We start from the raw sequence: 17,180 nt of genomic DNA, 5'->3' as shown, positions 1-17,180 counted from the left end.
AACATGTATTTCAAATTTTGAGTGGCACACAATAAAATGGTTTCAAAGATTCAAAAGCCCTTTGTGATATATGAAGACTTGGATGACTCTCTCTAAATTGTTTGAACAACATAGTTTGACTTACCTCCAAATAGTGTTTAGGATGTGGTGTGTGGTCTCTGATGCCAATTATCAACTTTAACACGTCTTTAGCTTCACATCATTAGATAGCTTCTTATCAAAACATGGAAGTCTCCCACCAAATGCCCATATTTCATTTTGAAGGAGGATCATCAATTTTCTCTCATTGACTAAGTGCTCTTCTCAAAGTAGTATGATTTAGATTCAAATTAATACAAGTTTGTCTCATATATCTACCCTTTCTCAAATGATGACTTACCAAAGAGGTTGTAATAACCCTTCAAGCAACTCTTTTATCCTTCTCCCTGCTATTTTTTCCAATGCTATTGAGAGCAGTGAAAAGATTCTTCACAATAGTGACATTTCTTTCCAACTTTTTATTGACATGAATCTTCAATTTGGAAAGCATAGGTATAATCTTTTGCATCTTTAATAAGTGCATAAAAAGCTGACATTGCTCTACCACTATCTTGTTGCCGAAAAACATCTAATATAGTCTTGAAGCCCATAACCAAATGGTTCTTTTTGATTTTTTCCCTTCCAAACTAGTAATAATCATTTCATCAATTTCAATTATCCATTTTGGTGTTTCAAAACCTTCATGTTGATTATAATTAGGACATATGTAACGTTCTTGTACATTAGGTTCCTGTGCATTGTCATGTTCGACATGGTCAATTATGCAATTTGAATTATTACTTGGTAGCATTTCATCTTAAACATTTTCATTTTCTAAATTTTCAATTTCGGCATTATCATTTTCAATAGGTACATTTTTATTCCCCAAATGTACATATTCATTATCTGACTCTATGATTTCACCTTCGACTAATTCATCATCAACTTGACTGATATTTAGCATACCATGTCTTTTGCTTCAGTGTTCCATTTTGTCTTTTTCCCTATATGTCGTAATGACTTCATTGGATATGTTCCTTTTGCACTTATCTTTTTGACGACTGTTGCTCCCCATTCAGATGACAAATTCGAACACCTAAGGTTATATTTTTGAATTTTTTTTTTATTGGTTGGGCTCCAAAACAGACTTTTTTGCAAAACCCTATAACCCCCTTTGACCCATATGAACAATTCTAATATGTCACTAGGGGTCCTAGGACCTCTAGGGACATATATCATCATTTAATAGGTTAAAGGGGGTCATAGGTCAACCTAGGACCCCCTTTGACCTATATGAACAATTTTAATACATATGTCATCATTTAATGAGTCAAAGGTGGTCATAGGTCACCGTATGACCCCCTATGACCCATATGAACATTTTTAATACGTCCCTAGGGACATATGTCATCATTTAATAGATCAATGGGGGTCATAGGTCAACCTATGACCCTATTTGACCCATATGAACAATTCTAATATGTCCCTAAAGGTCTTAGGACCTAGTGACATATGTCATCATTTAATGAGTCAACTTTTGACCCATATTAACCATTCTAATATGTCCCTAGGGGTCGTAGGGCCCCTAAGGACATATGTCATCATTTAATGGATCAAAGAGGGTCATAGGTAATCCTATGACCCCCTTTGACCCATATGAACAATTCTAATATGTCCCTAGGGGTCCTACGACCCCTAGGTACATATGTCATCATTTAATGCGCTTTGACCCATATGAACAATTCTACTATGTCCCTAGGGGTCCTAGGACCCCTAGGGACATATGTCATCATTTCATGGGTTAAAGGGGGTCATAGGTCAACCTATTACCCCCTTTGACCCATATTAACAATTCTAATATGTCCTTGGGAGTTCGAGGACCCCTAGGGACGTATATCATCATTTAATGAGTCAAAGTTGGTCATATGTCAACCTATGACCCTCTTTAACCCATGTGAAGAATTCTAATACATATGTCATCATTTAAAGAGTCAAAGGGGGTCATAGGTCACCCTATGACCCCCTTTGACCCATATGACCAATTTTAATACATCTCTAGGTGTCCTAGGACTCCTAGGGACATATGTCATCATTTAATGGGTCAAAGGGGATCATAGGTCAACCTATGACACCTTTTGACCCATATTAATATTTCTAATATGTCCCTAGGGGCCCTAGGACCCCTAGGGACATATATCATCATTTAATGGGTCAAAGGGGATCATAGGTCAACTTATGACCCCTTTTGACCCATATAAACAACTTTAATACGTCCCTAGGGGTCCTACAACCCCTAGAGAAATATGTCATCCCCCTTTGAACCATATGAACAATTCTAATACATCCTTAGGTGTCCTAGGACCCCTAGGGACATATGTCTTCATTTAATGGGTCAAAGGGGGTCATAGGTCACCCTATGACCCTCTTTGACCCATGTTAACCATTATAATATGTCGTTAGGGGTCCTAAGACCCCTAGGGACATATGTCATCATTTAATGGGTCATGGGGGGTCATAGGTCACCCTATGACCCCCTTTGACCCATATGAACAATTCTAATATGTCCGTAAGAGTCCTAGGACCCCTATCAAAATATGTCATCATTTAATAGGTCAAAGGGGGTCATAGGTCTTTGACTCATTAACAATTCTAATATGTCCCTAGGTGTCCTAGGACCCCCGGGGACATATATCATCATTCAATGGGTCAAAGGGGGTCATAGGTCAACCTATGACCCCCTTTGAACCATATCAACAATTCTAATAGATATGTCATCATTTAATGAGTTAAACGGGGTCATAGGTCACCCTATGACCCCCTTTGACCCATATGAACAATTCTAATATGTCAAAAATATGTCATCATTTAATGGGTCAAAGGGGGTCATAGGTCATACTATGACCCCCTTTGACCCATACTAACCATTCTAATATGTCCCTAGGGGTCTTAGGACCCGTAGGGACATATATCGTCATGTAATGGGTTGACGGGGTTCATAGGTAACCTTATGACCTCGTTTGACCCATCTGAACAATTCTAATATGTCCCTAGGGGTCCTAGGACCCATAGGGACATATGTCGTCATTTAATGGGCCAAAGGGGGTAATAGGTTCACCTAACCTATGACCCCCTTTGACCCATATTAATAATTCTAATATGTCCCTAGGTGTACTAGGACCCTTAGGGACATATATCATCATTTAATGGATCAAAATGGGTCATAGGTCAACCTATGACCTAATTTTACCCATATGAACAATTCTAATACGTCCCTAGGGGTCCTACGACCCTTAGGGACATATGTCATCATTTAATGGGTCAAAGGGGGTCATAGGGTGACCCATATGAACAATTTTAATATGTCCCTAGGGGTCCTAGGACCCCTAAGGACGTATGTCATCATTTAATGGGTCGTGGGGGGTCATAGGTGACCCTATGACCCCCTTTGACCCATATGAACAATTCTAATATGTCCCTAGGAGTCCTAGGACCCCTAAGGACATATGTCATCATTTAATGAGTGAAAAAGGGTCATAGGTCACCCTATGGCCCCCTTCAACCTATATGAAAAATTCTAATATGTCTTTAGTGGTCCTAGGACCCCTAGGGACATATGTCATCATTTAATGGGTCAAAAGGGGTCATAAGGTGACCTATGACCCTTTTTGACTGATATGAACAATTCTAATACGTCCCTAGTGGTTCTAGGACCTCTAAGGACATATATCACCATTTAATGGGTCAAAGGGGGTCATAGGTCACTCTATGACCCCTTTTGACCCATATTAACCATTCTAATATGTCCCTAGGGGTCCTAAGACCCCTATGGACATATGTTGTCATTTAATGGGTCAAAAGAGGTCATAGGTAATCCTACGACCGCCTTTAACCCATATGAACAATTCTAATATGTGCCTAAGGGTCCTAGGACCTTTAGGGACATATATCATCATTTAACAGGTCAAAGTGGGTCATAGGTCAACCTATGACCCCCTTTAACACATATGAACAATTCTAATATATATGTCATTATTTAATGAGTCAAAGGGGGTCATAGTTCAATCTATGGACCCCTTTGTCCCATATAAACAATTCTAATATGTCCCTAGGTGTCCTAAGACCCTTAGGGACATATGTCATCATTTAATGAGTCAAAGAGGGTCATAGTCACCCTATGACCCCATTTGACCCATATTAACCATTCTAATATGTCCCTAGGGCTCTTAAGACCCCTAGGGACATATGTTGTCTTTTAGTGGGTCATAGGGAATCATAGGTAACCCTATGACCCCCTTTGACCTACAGAACAATTCTAATATGTCCCTAAGGGTCCTAGGACCCCTAGGGACATATGTCATCATTTAATGGGTCAAAGGGGGTCATAGATCAACCTATGACCCCCTTTGACCCATATTAACAATTCTAAGATGTCCTTAGGGGTCTTAGGACCCCTAGGGACATATATCATCATTTAATGGGCCTTCGACCCATATGAACAATTCTAATACATATGTCATCATTTAATGAGTCAAAGGAGGTCATATGTCACCCTATGATCCCCTTTGACCGATATGAACAATTCTTATATGTCTCTGGGGTCCTAAGACCCCTAGGAGCATATGGCATCATTTAATGGGTTAAAAGGTGTCATAGGTCACCCTATGACCCCCTTTGACCCATATTAACCATTCTAATATGTCCCTAGGGGTCCTAGGACCCCTAGGGACATATGTGGTCATGTAATGGGTCGAAGGGGGTCATAGGTCAACCTATGACCCCCTTCCACCAATAAGAATGATTCTAATATGTCGCTAGGGTAACTAGGACCCCTAGGGACATATGTCGTCATTTAATGGGTCAAAGGGGGTCATCGGTCAACGTATGACCCCCTTTGACTCAAATATATTAATAATATACATATATATTAATAACATACATATTAATATAAGAATATATATATATGTGTGTGTGTGTGTGTGTGTTACATTATTATACATATATTATATTATTAGAAATATTAATATAATAATATATAATACATATTATATTTAATGAAAATATTATGTTATTATATGTAGTAAAAATAATAATATAAATTATATTTATAGATTATAATAAGATAACATAATATATTATTATATATTAATAGATTATAGATTATATCTTTACATTGCGTTATTATATATATAATATATATTAAAATACATCTTTACATATTAATATAATTGAAAGAATTTATAAATCATAAGCTATAACTCTTAAACTCAGTTTTCTCTCCAAAATGGGTTGGGATTTCAAATTTCTCAGCAAAATTCATCGAGCCATATCAGATATCCGATTTGAAATAAGATATCTTATTTGAAATCAGATATTCGATTAGGCTTGATATTTACCAAGCCTACCCGGTCAACCTAAAAGACGTGTTTGAAGAGGGTTTTAGTAATACTCAGACTTCGAGTAGCCATCTGACAATGTTATTTTGATCGAAATTGAATGAAACGAAAAGGGTTTTTTAATATTGCTCTCGAGATTCCATCAATATATTTTCTATCAAATTCTGAGTTTGATAAGTGTTTATTAGTTAACTATCAATGAAAATTATTGTAAAGTGTTGATTGACATACTGATTGAAAAATAGCTATAACTTTCAAATGGTATAACATTTTTTAAATCTAAAAGTTGCGTCACATTCTATACTTCGCCTAGTATAAGAAAAAAATAAAATAAAATATGGTAAAATTTTCTATTAGTTAAGGTGGTCAAACATGAGACCTTTTTTTTTCGAAAATGTTTTGGTAGAAAATTCATATTTAATTATTTATTTGGAATAAAAAGACCAAAAAATATGCGTCACATCCGGGCATGAGTCTACTTTTCTTATCTATAATTATATTAATAAAATATTATCATTTGATTTTTATTGAGGTGGTCAAACATACACCTACTTTTTATTTTTGCCCTGAAATTTTTGTTATCAATTATTTTTTCCTCATGATAAGACCTAGTAGTTTAGAAACTACATTCCATTTCCTATAGATTATTTTATTACAACTTTTTGATATAAAGTCCATAACCACTTCAAAATTATGTGTCAAGTTGACATAACCCTGATTTACTGATTTTTTACTGCCACTTAAGGCCATAGTTTGGTACACCATGATCCTGCACATACCCTCCACTTACCCAATATACATATATATGTGTGATTTTTATTATCTTCTTTTGTATTATATATGTAATATTTCATCTTAGATATATATTTTTCAATATATGTGTTTGGCATTGATCAAGAAGTCTTGATTTGCATTCTATGATAATGAAGACAACTTTTTTATTTGTCTTATACGTGCACGCTTGAATAGATTTCATCCACTTATCGAGTTTTTTAGTTTTGTGCCCTTTTAAAATACTTTGTTTATAGATATAATACCAATCAGTTTGGTATTATTATTTTGTTCAATCAAAATATAACAATGTCCTCTCAATGCTACATTTTTTCAACAAGCATAACATTCAATAAAATAAATATAGAAGATAATTACAAAAGGAAAGCTCCATGTAAGAGTTGAGACACTAAATTTCAAGACAATAATATAGAGAAAGATACAAACTAGACATAAAAGTGACTAAGAACACATCAATAGCCCCAATATAACCAACCCAGTTCTAAGAAAAAATTTAAAATTCTATGATCATCTTATGCAATAACTTAAGAAAATATTACTAACAAAGATTAGTGGGATAATATTTGCTTCAAATAGAAGCATGGATAATTAGAGTCATTTTGATCCCTGTATTGCAGCTAGTAACAAGAATGTATGATAGTATCATCACATGATCATGTTTATTTAGGGGTAGAAATAAATGAATAAAAATTACACTTACAGAAAATATTAATAGATATATGCATGAATTCTATATTTTTCTATTTGATTGTGTGTTCTATTTTTATTGAATAGGAATTTTGTTGAATGATTTTTCTCAATAACTTTATGATACTTTGTAAAGATAATAAGCATTCACTATTAAAGTAAATGACTTCTTATGAATATGCCAAAAAAATGTAGTGAAAATTTACCTCAATATTTATAAATTCAGAAAAGATTTCACAATACTTCCTCAAGATTGTCTTCATGCTTTAGAAAACAAGAAATGTTAAATTAATAATTAAACATTTAATTATATATAAATTAGAAAAAATATACATATTGATTTTTTTAATTAATTTCTAAATACAAAAGTTACACAAATTTAAGCATAAAAGACTATCATTTAATATATAAGTGATATTTTTATTATTATAAGAAGGGAATTTATAAAAGCATTAAAAAATATGAAAACTTTATATTATAAAACTCAACGTGCCAATAGTTAAGTATGAACTTACAATAGTTTTAATCAGTAGACATGTCAAATAATATATATTTAATAAAATTATAATAAGAAAATTAATATTAGTAATCTACCTATTTTATTTTGTTGTGATAGTTTATCAAAATAACATCTCAATAAGTGGCATACTCTTGTTTTATTTTTTGTTCATGATTTAATCCTTGTCCATATTTATTTATTTTACATATATTTAAAAATATTTAGTAATTATTTATCATTATGACTGCCTCACTTGCATGTACTTCCTATTGGAATAATAACCACAACATCTATCTATTTAATTAACAAGGTTCTAAGATTACTTCATTCACTTAGCTAAATGTGTGGATTGTTTCATGTAATCATGTTATGCTAATAATAGATTAAGTTATCTCAATAATTATGATTGTAAAAACTAGCACGTGCTAACTATATTGTGCATTAAGTTTGCATCTAGGGTTTCATTCACCCTTTCATAAGGATTTAAATTCTCTAATTTTTTGCAAATCTTTCATACAATCAATACAAAACCCTTAGGCTGTGTTTAGAAAACTGTTCTTGCTTCATCCTTCTTGACAAGTATGCATACAAATGATTCATCCACATTTGTGATGGATCTAGCTCTGAGAGATTTTCTTATGCATATTAGGTTCAAACAAAAATTTCCCTTGTGCTTGCATCATTCTAAATCCTACTACTTGACTAATAATTCATCAAAATAAGAGTAGCTAAATTTTAAGTTCAATTTTCTTAAAGGTACAAAATTTACGATAAAATCCAAGTGTCAAGAAAGATTTTGGATATTGAGGAGAGAAATGAAGCCTACTATTGTATTAATGTACTCAAAATATCCAAAATTCCTAAAATTTCCTTTCCAAATGCAAAAATAAGATACTAACAACTTATAAGAAAAATAACTAGGACATTTTATCCTTTATCCATTTTATACATTCTTCCAAAAGCCCAACTTGTTGAGGACAAAGAAAAACTGTCAACCAAATAATACACTTCAAAAGTGTAGCTTAGTTATCATGTTTTCTTCTCTAGTTTTATAACCTGTATGAATATCTTCATGAGTCACCATGATCACATTGGCTATTGTTCTCCTACAAGGTATTACACACTTATTTTGGTCTAAAAGTGTATATTTTTGGATGTGAGGGCTAGGAATGTATAATTTAGAGATCCCAACATCCTTGTCTTTGATTATATTTGTTCAATTCTTTATGAATATCAAATCTAGTTATGCTTTGACTGTTTGGAAAGAAATCTACAATAAATTCATCCAAATGTGATAATTTGTTTGGATAAAATTATAAAATGACTTTATCTACCTCTTTCATCAAAACTTATTTTCTCATGTTTCAATTATTTTTCCACTATTTATTAATGCTATCATAGTATGTAAGATACTTCTGTAATAATCCTAATAAAAGGTAATCCCCTTAATAATACAAATACATAATATAAATAGATAAATAACAAAAAGTTGCAAGAACAAAAGGTTGGCTTCTTTTATCTCCAAAAGTATAGATTCAAAAATTTTAAAAATAAAACATGCAAAGCCACATGGTAGTTTTTCTTGACATATTCTATAAGCCAAAGCCAACACCAACATCCTAGAATTGCCATGGGCAACCCTACATGCCTTGTTTATTTAGGCAATTTTCCACTACCTAAGAACATTCTAGAAATTTAACCCTAGAACTTGAGGCAAACCTAATTTTTTTTCTTTTTTTTGGTATTTATTACAATAGAGAAGGCCACACAAATTTCATAATTCAAAAGAAAATTTGAAGAAATTTAAGTTTTGCCCATTTCAGGTGGTGCAACTTCCGAAGACCATAACTCATTGATAGTTTCTTTGATTGACTATTATGACCCATTTTTGGAAATGACATGACCTAATATACAATGCATAAGATGAAAAAGCTCTAATCATCCAAGGTTTAACCCCTTTTTGAAGTCTCTAAAGCCTTCAAAACTAAATTCAAAGGTTTTATACCTTGTTGCCAATACCAAAAAATTTCATTAACTTCAAAAATAGACTTGATATTGTAATGAAACTTTTATTGGAAAGATGATATATCTAAAATGAACCTCCAACAGTGAAATCAAAACATTCTAAGTTCAAATGACCAAATTACTAAAAAAAGAAATCCTCCATAAATAGTACCTCTACACTGAGATAACCCTTATTGAAAGACAAATTAGAAATTTTATTTGGTTGATATAAGATTTCCCTTCACACAAGCTACTCCTACATTAGACACCCAGGCTAATTTGAGATGTGACCTTATCACATCACATGTGTTTAGAGCAAAACCAAGACAATTAACCTACTCACTTGTCAACAATGATGAATCTTAAACAAGCCATCCTTTTCATTTGATCGAATATTCTTTATAACTCATGTTCCTTATGTTTCTACCATTATGACTATCAAGACTCCTTGAATCTTCTTTGTAGTTGGAGTAATTGCTAGAATACTTCAATGTGCTTGTGTGACCTTATCTTCAATACCTCCTTCATGATACTCTACTAGATCTGAAATATTAAAAAGTTGTGAAATATTCAGATTCATTAGGCAACTCTACTTCATAGATACTTCTTGAATCATGCTTCTTCAGTATCTTGTATTGTCCTAAATTCTTCATCTTTAACTTATTATATAGTCCCACTAAAAATTGCTCATTTCTCAAACAAACTATGACTTCATCTCCTATCGAAAATTCCTAATGCTTCATTTTCTCATCTTCTTTACCCTTATAATTTGTATAACTTTAGTAATATGACTCCTTAATTCCTCACATAATTTATTTATGTGTTCTACTAAATCTTCAACTTTGACACTACTTGTCTTCCCTTAGTCCATTTTCTCAATTTAGAAGCACTTCTAGGATGACTTCCATATACTATCTAAATGGTGATTTATCAATGCTCCTATTGACAAAATTATTATATGAATTTTTTGCCTATGATAAAATCAAATCCCATCCCTTTGGTTTATCTCCAAACAAACATCACAACAAATTTCACAAACTCCTATTCACTATTTCTATCTATCCATTAGTTTGTGGGTGATGTGATGAGCTAAACTTTAAATTTGTCTTAATATAAAACTATGCTCTTTAGTAAACCATGAAGTCTTATCACTTCTCTCAGAAATAATTGTATTACATGAACAACACCATTAGTCTGCTTCCACAAAATGAAATGTACCATATTTGAAAACTAAGTCCTCGGTAAACGTCCAACAACAAAGTCCGTATTGATATCCTCTCATTTCTTCTCACATAAAGGTAATGACATATTTATATTGAAGTAGTTCCTCTTTTCAACATATTATGTTGGATTTAAATAAAGTTCTACTAAATATTGATGATGACCTAATGATATCAAGGCATGGGCACTATGCCATGATAATATGGTGTAATGAACTAGTGTCAAGAATCCTATTTTATGGGTCAAAGACTAGGAAATATTTAAGGAAAGAGTATTGGAAATCACATGTAATTTGAGTGAATATCTATCTCTAAATATTTCTTCAACATTTCTCTTCTCAGATTCAAGGATTTCTTTAGCATTTTCAACAACTCTCATCTTTTGTAAAACTTATGTCATTCTATGGTTTTACCTTCTCATTCTTTCTTTATTTGACTAATATCTTCAAATAGTTCAATATTATGTCTCAATAGATATGTGATAGTAACAACAACTTCCTCAGAGTTGACACTTCCTTCAGATAATTGTTTGAGACTATCAAAGCTTATTTGTAATGTTTTTGACAATTCGTTCCTTTTGGCAAGTGTAGTTTTCAATTTTTTCTTCAGATCTTGTATCTAGTCATTAGCATTCTCTAGGGCTTCCTCTAATTAGTTTTGATACTTGTAAGTTTCCATTATCCCAAATCTACTCTCAAGCTATTAAAATTTCATCTAAAGAACCAATGCTTTGATACCAATTGTTGGAAAGATTCAAGTTAGGTACATAGAGAGTGGGGGGATTAGTACCACACAAATTTCATACTTATTTAACTTTATAATAATGAACCAATAGACTATATTTTAACTTAATCAATATATTTTGTGTTTTTTATTAGTTCACCAACATGCAATAACTAAAATGTAAAGTAGTAAACTTATAGATAAAAACCAACACACGTGAAGTAGGAGCATCCTAAGATAGTCAACAATCCTGTATGCAGGAGCTTTGTGCTCGAATATGTGGAGTTATGGTTTGTGCAATTGGGGGTGTGGTCAAGGCATATTGGGTGACCTTATCCTAAGTGCACACCACATTTGGAGTAATCATCTTGGAGTTAGAGCTATTTTGGCAATTTTTTGTCGTGTGTTCCTAATTTACTAGAAGACCTTGGAGATTATTTTCATGAGCTTCGATCTAAGGTAGCTGGCATTTGAACTCTTAGATTTGGATTGTTGGGTGGCACATGGACCTATGCCTAAGGGCTCATACTCTTAAGTTGTCATATGAGTTAGTTATGCATTGTAAACTAGGGGTGTGTCCTAAGCATTTAGTTATTTCATGTATTTAATGTCTGTTGCCAAGCCGACTTGAGGCTTGATGATGTATTTAATGTGAATATTTATTTGATTTATCTTACTAGACTGACCTATGGCTTAGTTTAGTATAAGCCGGTCTTGTGGTTTCTTAATTCATATTCATTTTGCATGGAGTTCAACATGGAGTAGTTAAGAGGAACAAAGTTTAGCAAAGCTTGTAGCTAAGTGTGTGCTTGGGAAACAAGAAGGTTTCTTGGTAGCTTACGAGAAAATTTTTAGATTCTTCAGTTTAGTGATTTCTTCCTTCATTCCTTTGAGTAATTGTTTGATCGACACCACATTTGTGCAATTAATTGTAGTAGCCACGTATTTGACTTCAATAGTAGATCATAAAATATAGTTCTATTTCTTGCTAGTCCAAGTAACCAATATCTTTCCTAAGGAAAATGCTCCACCACTTGTACTATTTATGTCATCAATGTTTTCGGGAAAATCAACATATGTATGGGCTCTCAATTCAAACTTGTCATTCTCCTTGTAGTATAGACCAGAGTCTTATGTACCCTTCAAGTATCTCATAATCATTTTAACAACCATTAAGTGATTCTCCTTAGGATTTGTAGAAAATCTCACAACAATCCCAACAACTAGTGCAATATTAGGTCTTCTATGAACTACATATTGCAATTTTCCAATCATAGACTTGTACAGTGTTTTATTTACCATAGTAGAATTATCAATTTTTTATAGCTTATGTCCCGTCACCATGGGAGTACTTACTCATCTTGAATCTTCCATACCAAAAGTCTTCAAGATCTCCTTTACATACTTGGACTGAGTAATGTAAATACCATATTTTATTTGATAAAATTGTAATCCAACAAAGAACTTTATTTCTCCAAACATAGACATCTCAAATTCTTTCATCCTTTCATTTGCAAATGTCTTACACAATGCATTTTTTCCTTCAAATATGATATCATCAACAAATATTTCAGCTAGTAAAATTACTTTACCTCCTTCTATCTTCAAGTATAGATTGTTGTTGTTGTTAGTCTTCTCAAAACCAATCTTCACAAGATAGTTGTGCAGTCTTTCATGCCATGCTCTTGGAGTTTTCTTTAAACCATATAAAGCTTTGTGCAATCTACACACCATGTTCTTATTATTTGAATCAATAAATCCTTCAGGTTTTTCAATGTAAACCTCCTCTTCTTGTATACCATTTAGAAATGATGACCTAAAATTTATTTGATAAACTTTAAATCCTTTATAAGAAGAATAAGAAAGAAAATTTCTTACTTCTAATCTTGCAACTGGGGAAAATGTCTCTCCATAGTTAATTCCCTCTTCTTGTGCATAACCTTTGCAGACTAACCTTGCCTTATTCCTTGTTACTTCACCATTCTCGTCCAATTTTTTTATGTACACCCACTTGGTTCCAATAAATTTCTTATCCTCTAGTCTTGGTACTAGTGTTTATCTTTTGTTCTTCTCAGTCTGATCAATTTATTCTCTCATGGCTTGACTCCAATCTTCATTCTCTAATGCATCCTTCACTGATTTAGTTTCATGAATGCTTAACAAACATGTTTCATTCCTTAATATATTCCTTGTCATTGGTCCAAAATCTTTTTCTCCAATGATTTTTTTGGTAGGATGATGTCTTCTGACATATTTTGATAATCTTGGCTACGTTCTTGTTTCAACAATAGGTCATTCATGAAGTTTAATCTCACATTCACTATGTAGTTCTCTATCAGGTAACTCAATATTCCTTTCCCATCAATTCATCTTGAAATTAGAATGTACCCTAGCTTCTAATTGTAACTCATCTCTCGAATAAAATTCAACATCCATTTATGTGACTCGACAATCACTGATTCTTGTTGATTAGTAGCTCGGTTCATAGTACCATCAATATTAGCATACATGCCTTCATAGTAGTGCATAAAGGTTTTGTAATTCTAAGGTTCCTTCATTTTTTCATCTTCATTTATTTCTATATATTCAAAAAAAATTACATTTGAACTTTCCACAAATTTGTTAGCATTAATATCTAAACACTTATAAGCTTTACTTCTTGTGGAACAACCCAGGAATATACCTTCTTCACTTTTTGTATCAAGTTTACCATTTCTATTATCCTTGATAATGTAACACTTGCTTCCAAATACCTTAAAATATTTGACATTGGGTGAGTAACCATACCATAATTCATAAGGTGTGAAATTTGTACCATTCTTGACTTGTTCTCAATTCAAGGTATAGAGAACTGTACTAACAACTTCTCTCTAGTATTTTAAAGTGACCTTATTCTCTATCATCAATGTTCTGGCACAATCCATCACAAACTTATTCCTCCTTTCAACCATCCTATTTTTTGGAGGGGTCCTAGGTGTAGAAGTTTCTCTCTTGATTCCTCATTCATTACAAAAGTTATTGAATTTATTTGATGTAAACTCTCCACCTCTGTCTGATCTCAGACATTTCAAACTTTAACCAGTTTCCTTTTCAACTTTAGCCACACACCACTCAAAGATTTTAAAAGCATCATATTTTTCTCTCAAAAACATAATTGTCATCATTCTTGAGTAATCATAAAAAAATAGAATAAAATACTTGTCACCTTTTTAGCTTCGCACATCAATTTGTCCGCATAGATCAATACAAACTAATTCCAAAATTTCTTTTGAAGTATGAGTATTACTCTTAAAACAAGACTTTTTCATCTTGCCTAACTAACATTGTTTACAAATCACATTATCAGGTTTCTTCAGTTTTGGTAAACCTCCAACTATTTTCATCTTATTGATACTAACCAAGTTGTCAAAATTTACATGACATAATCTTTTGTACCATAGCCGTACATCATAAAATTGTACAACAAGACAAATATTTTCATTCATGTCTAGATAAAACATATTGCCTCTATTTTGATCTCCACTCCCAATGAGTTATCCATCAGCATCATAGATCTTAGCCTTCTTGTGTTCAAATTCAACTTTGTGTCCTCAACTATTCAATTACGACACACTGAATAGATTATAGTTAAGTCCTTCCACATAGTAAGCATTGTCACACATAATCTTGTTTATCAATCTTATTGATCCTTTACCTTTAACTGAACAGGGTGTATCATTACCAAATGTAACACTATTTCCATTGTAATTCTTAAGAGTAATGGATGTACTTTTATCACCAATCATGTGATGAGAACATCCACTATCTATGATCCATCTTCCACTTTTGGTTACATAAGATACTAATGTAGTTTCTTCATCTTCATTTGAATCATATTTCATAGCAACATACACAACTTCATCATCATGATCATTTGATTCATCATTAGATTCTTCTTTAGCAATGTAACAAGCTTTCTTTCCCTTGTCTTTATAGCCTTTTTTACTCTCATCTTTTCTACCTTTGAATTGGTCTTCATTTTTATTGTTTTTCTTCTCAGGACACCTTTTTGCAATATGACCAACTTCATTACAATTAAAACATATGATGGGTAACTTACCTTTGTATTTTTCTTTTCTTCTATGAAATATCCTAGCCAAAAGTGCTTCCATTTCTTCTAGATCTTCATCATATTTGTCTCTATGACTAGCAACATGTTTGACCTTTTTCTTTCCTTTAGGTTCTTTGAGTGTCATATTAGCTTTGAAAGCATAATCAATATTCTCATATTTGAAATTATCAAAATTTGAAAGTTTGAAAGCAATGAGTCTACCAATCAATCCTTCAAAGGTTGATCACTACCAAGAGTACACCTCAATTCTTGTATAGTAGAGACTCTAATAACATAGGTAGGCATAAGAGTTCTTAACACTTTTCTAATCATAGTCTCATCTTCAATAATTACATTTTCTCCTCTGATTGCATTTACAATATCTTTGATTCTTTAACAATACTAGACTATAGTCTCACCTTCTTGCATTCTCATTTCATCAAATTTTCCTCTTAGACTATTTGCTTTGGCTCTTAGCACATTTTGGTCTCCTCCATAGATCTTATGCAGGGCATCCCACATCCCTTTGTAAGTGGTACATGTTTTGATGTCTTTAAACTCTAAATATCTTAGGGCAGATGCACAACATTACTCGATTGTGTTCTTTCTTGCGTTTAAGTTGTTCAGTAGTTAGGGCTCCAACTACTTCAACATGTTTAGTGGTGACAGTTGTCTGTGCATAATCTCCAAGTCCTCCTATATGCAACTTCATCAAAGTTTTCCATGCAAGAATTTTTTTCTTGTTTAACTTGGGTACCTCCTTTCTATATATCTTGATCTTTAGCTTCAAGTACCTTCAAATTGTTTCCTTCACAAGCACCAAATGCTTTGATACCAATTGTTGGAATACATTAGAATAATTGAGGGGTGGTGGGTCGGGGGGGGGGTGGGGGTGAATTAGTTATCCAAGGTTCCAATGTATAGATAAAAATTTTCAGTACTTAACAAATACATGTACATGCATTGATCATCCAAGATCTCAAACCATAGTATATTACTATCTTAGGTCAAATGAACTTTGCAGAAATGTAAACATGAAATACCACAAAACCATTCAGACAATTTGACATAAGGATTTTATGTGGAAACCAAATGTGGGAAAAGCTACTAGTAACATGCTACCGATTTTCACTCTTCTAAAGTGAACTTTTTGAGGAGCCAACTCTGTTAAAGGTTACAATGCTCATTGTTAAATGTGACCTTGATTAAAGAATTTCAATTACCCTATTAGAAGTGAGCCTTGTTAGAGGACTTTAGACTATTCCATTAGAATGTCACCTTGTTAAAGGATTTACTCATGATTGTTATGTCAACCTTAATCCAAAGGATTTATCTAGACTGATACAGTTATTAGAAAGTAATAGTAGGACTTGATCTGATAACAAAACAACTCACTTGTAGATTGCATATCTCTTATTCAGTCCTCCATACTACTTGGCATTCAATCTCCTTTGTCTCTGATAGCTTGTTCACCCTTCAAGCCTTTATTTCCTTAAGCCTTCATGCTTAGTATGCCAACTAAAGGTTCATTCCTTCAGCTACCAAATGAAGAAACACCTCAAGACTCCTTGTCTATATGTGGTTCACACTAATTTAGATCTTTTTCTACTTCACTATAATCGTCCATCTTAGAGTTAGGTCAGATTCATTGAATCTATCCTCTTTTCCATTTTGTTCCATTCTACAAAATTCCCTTACAATCCTCTTCAAATTTGTCTTTAAATTGTCTATCTTGGATTCTATGCCACCAACTC

This window comes from Cupressus sempervirens, chromosome 10 (assembly GCF_028749045.1).
Source record: "Cupressus sempervirens isolate cs-2001-9-10 chromosome 10, ASM2874904v1, whole genome shotgun sequence".
Taxonomy (NCBI): domain Eukaryota; kingdom Viridiplantae; phylum Streptophyta; class Pinopsida; order Cupressales; family Cupressaceae; genus Cupressus; species Cupressus sempervirens.
This window is presented reverse-complemented; position numbering follows the sequence as displayed.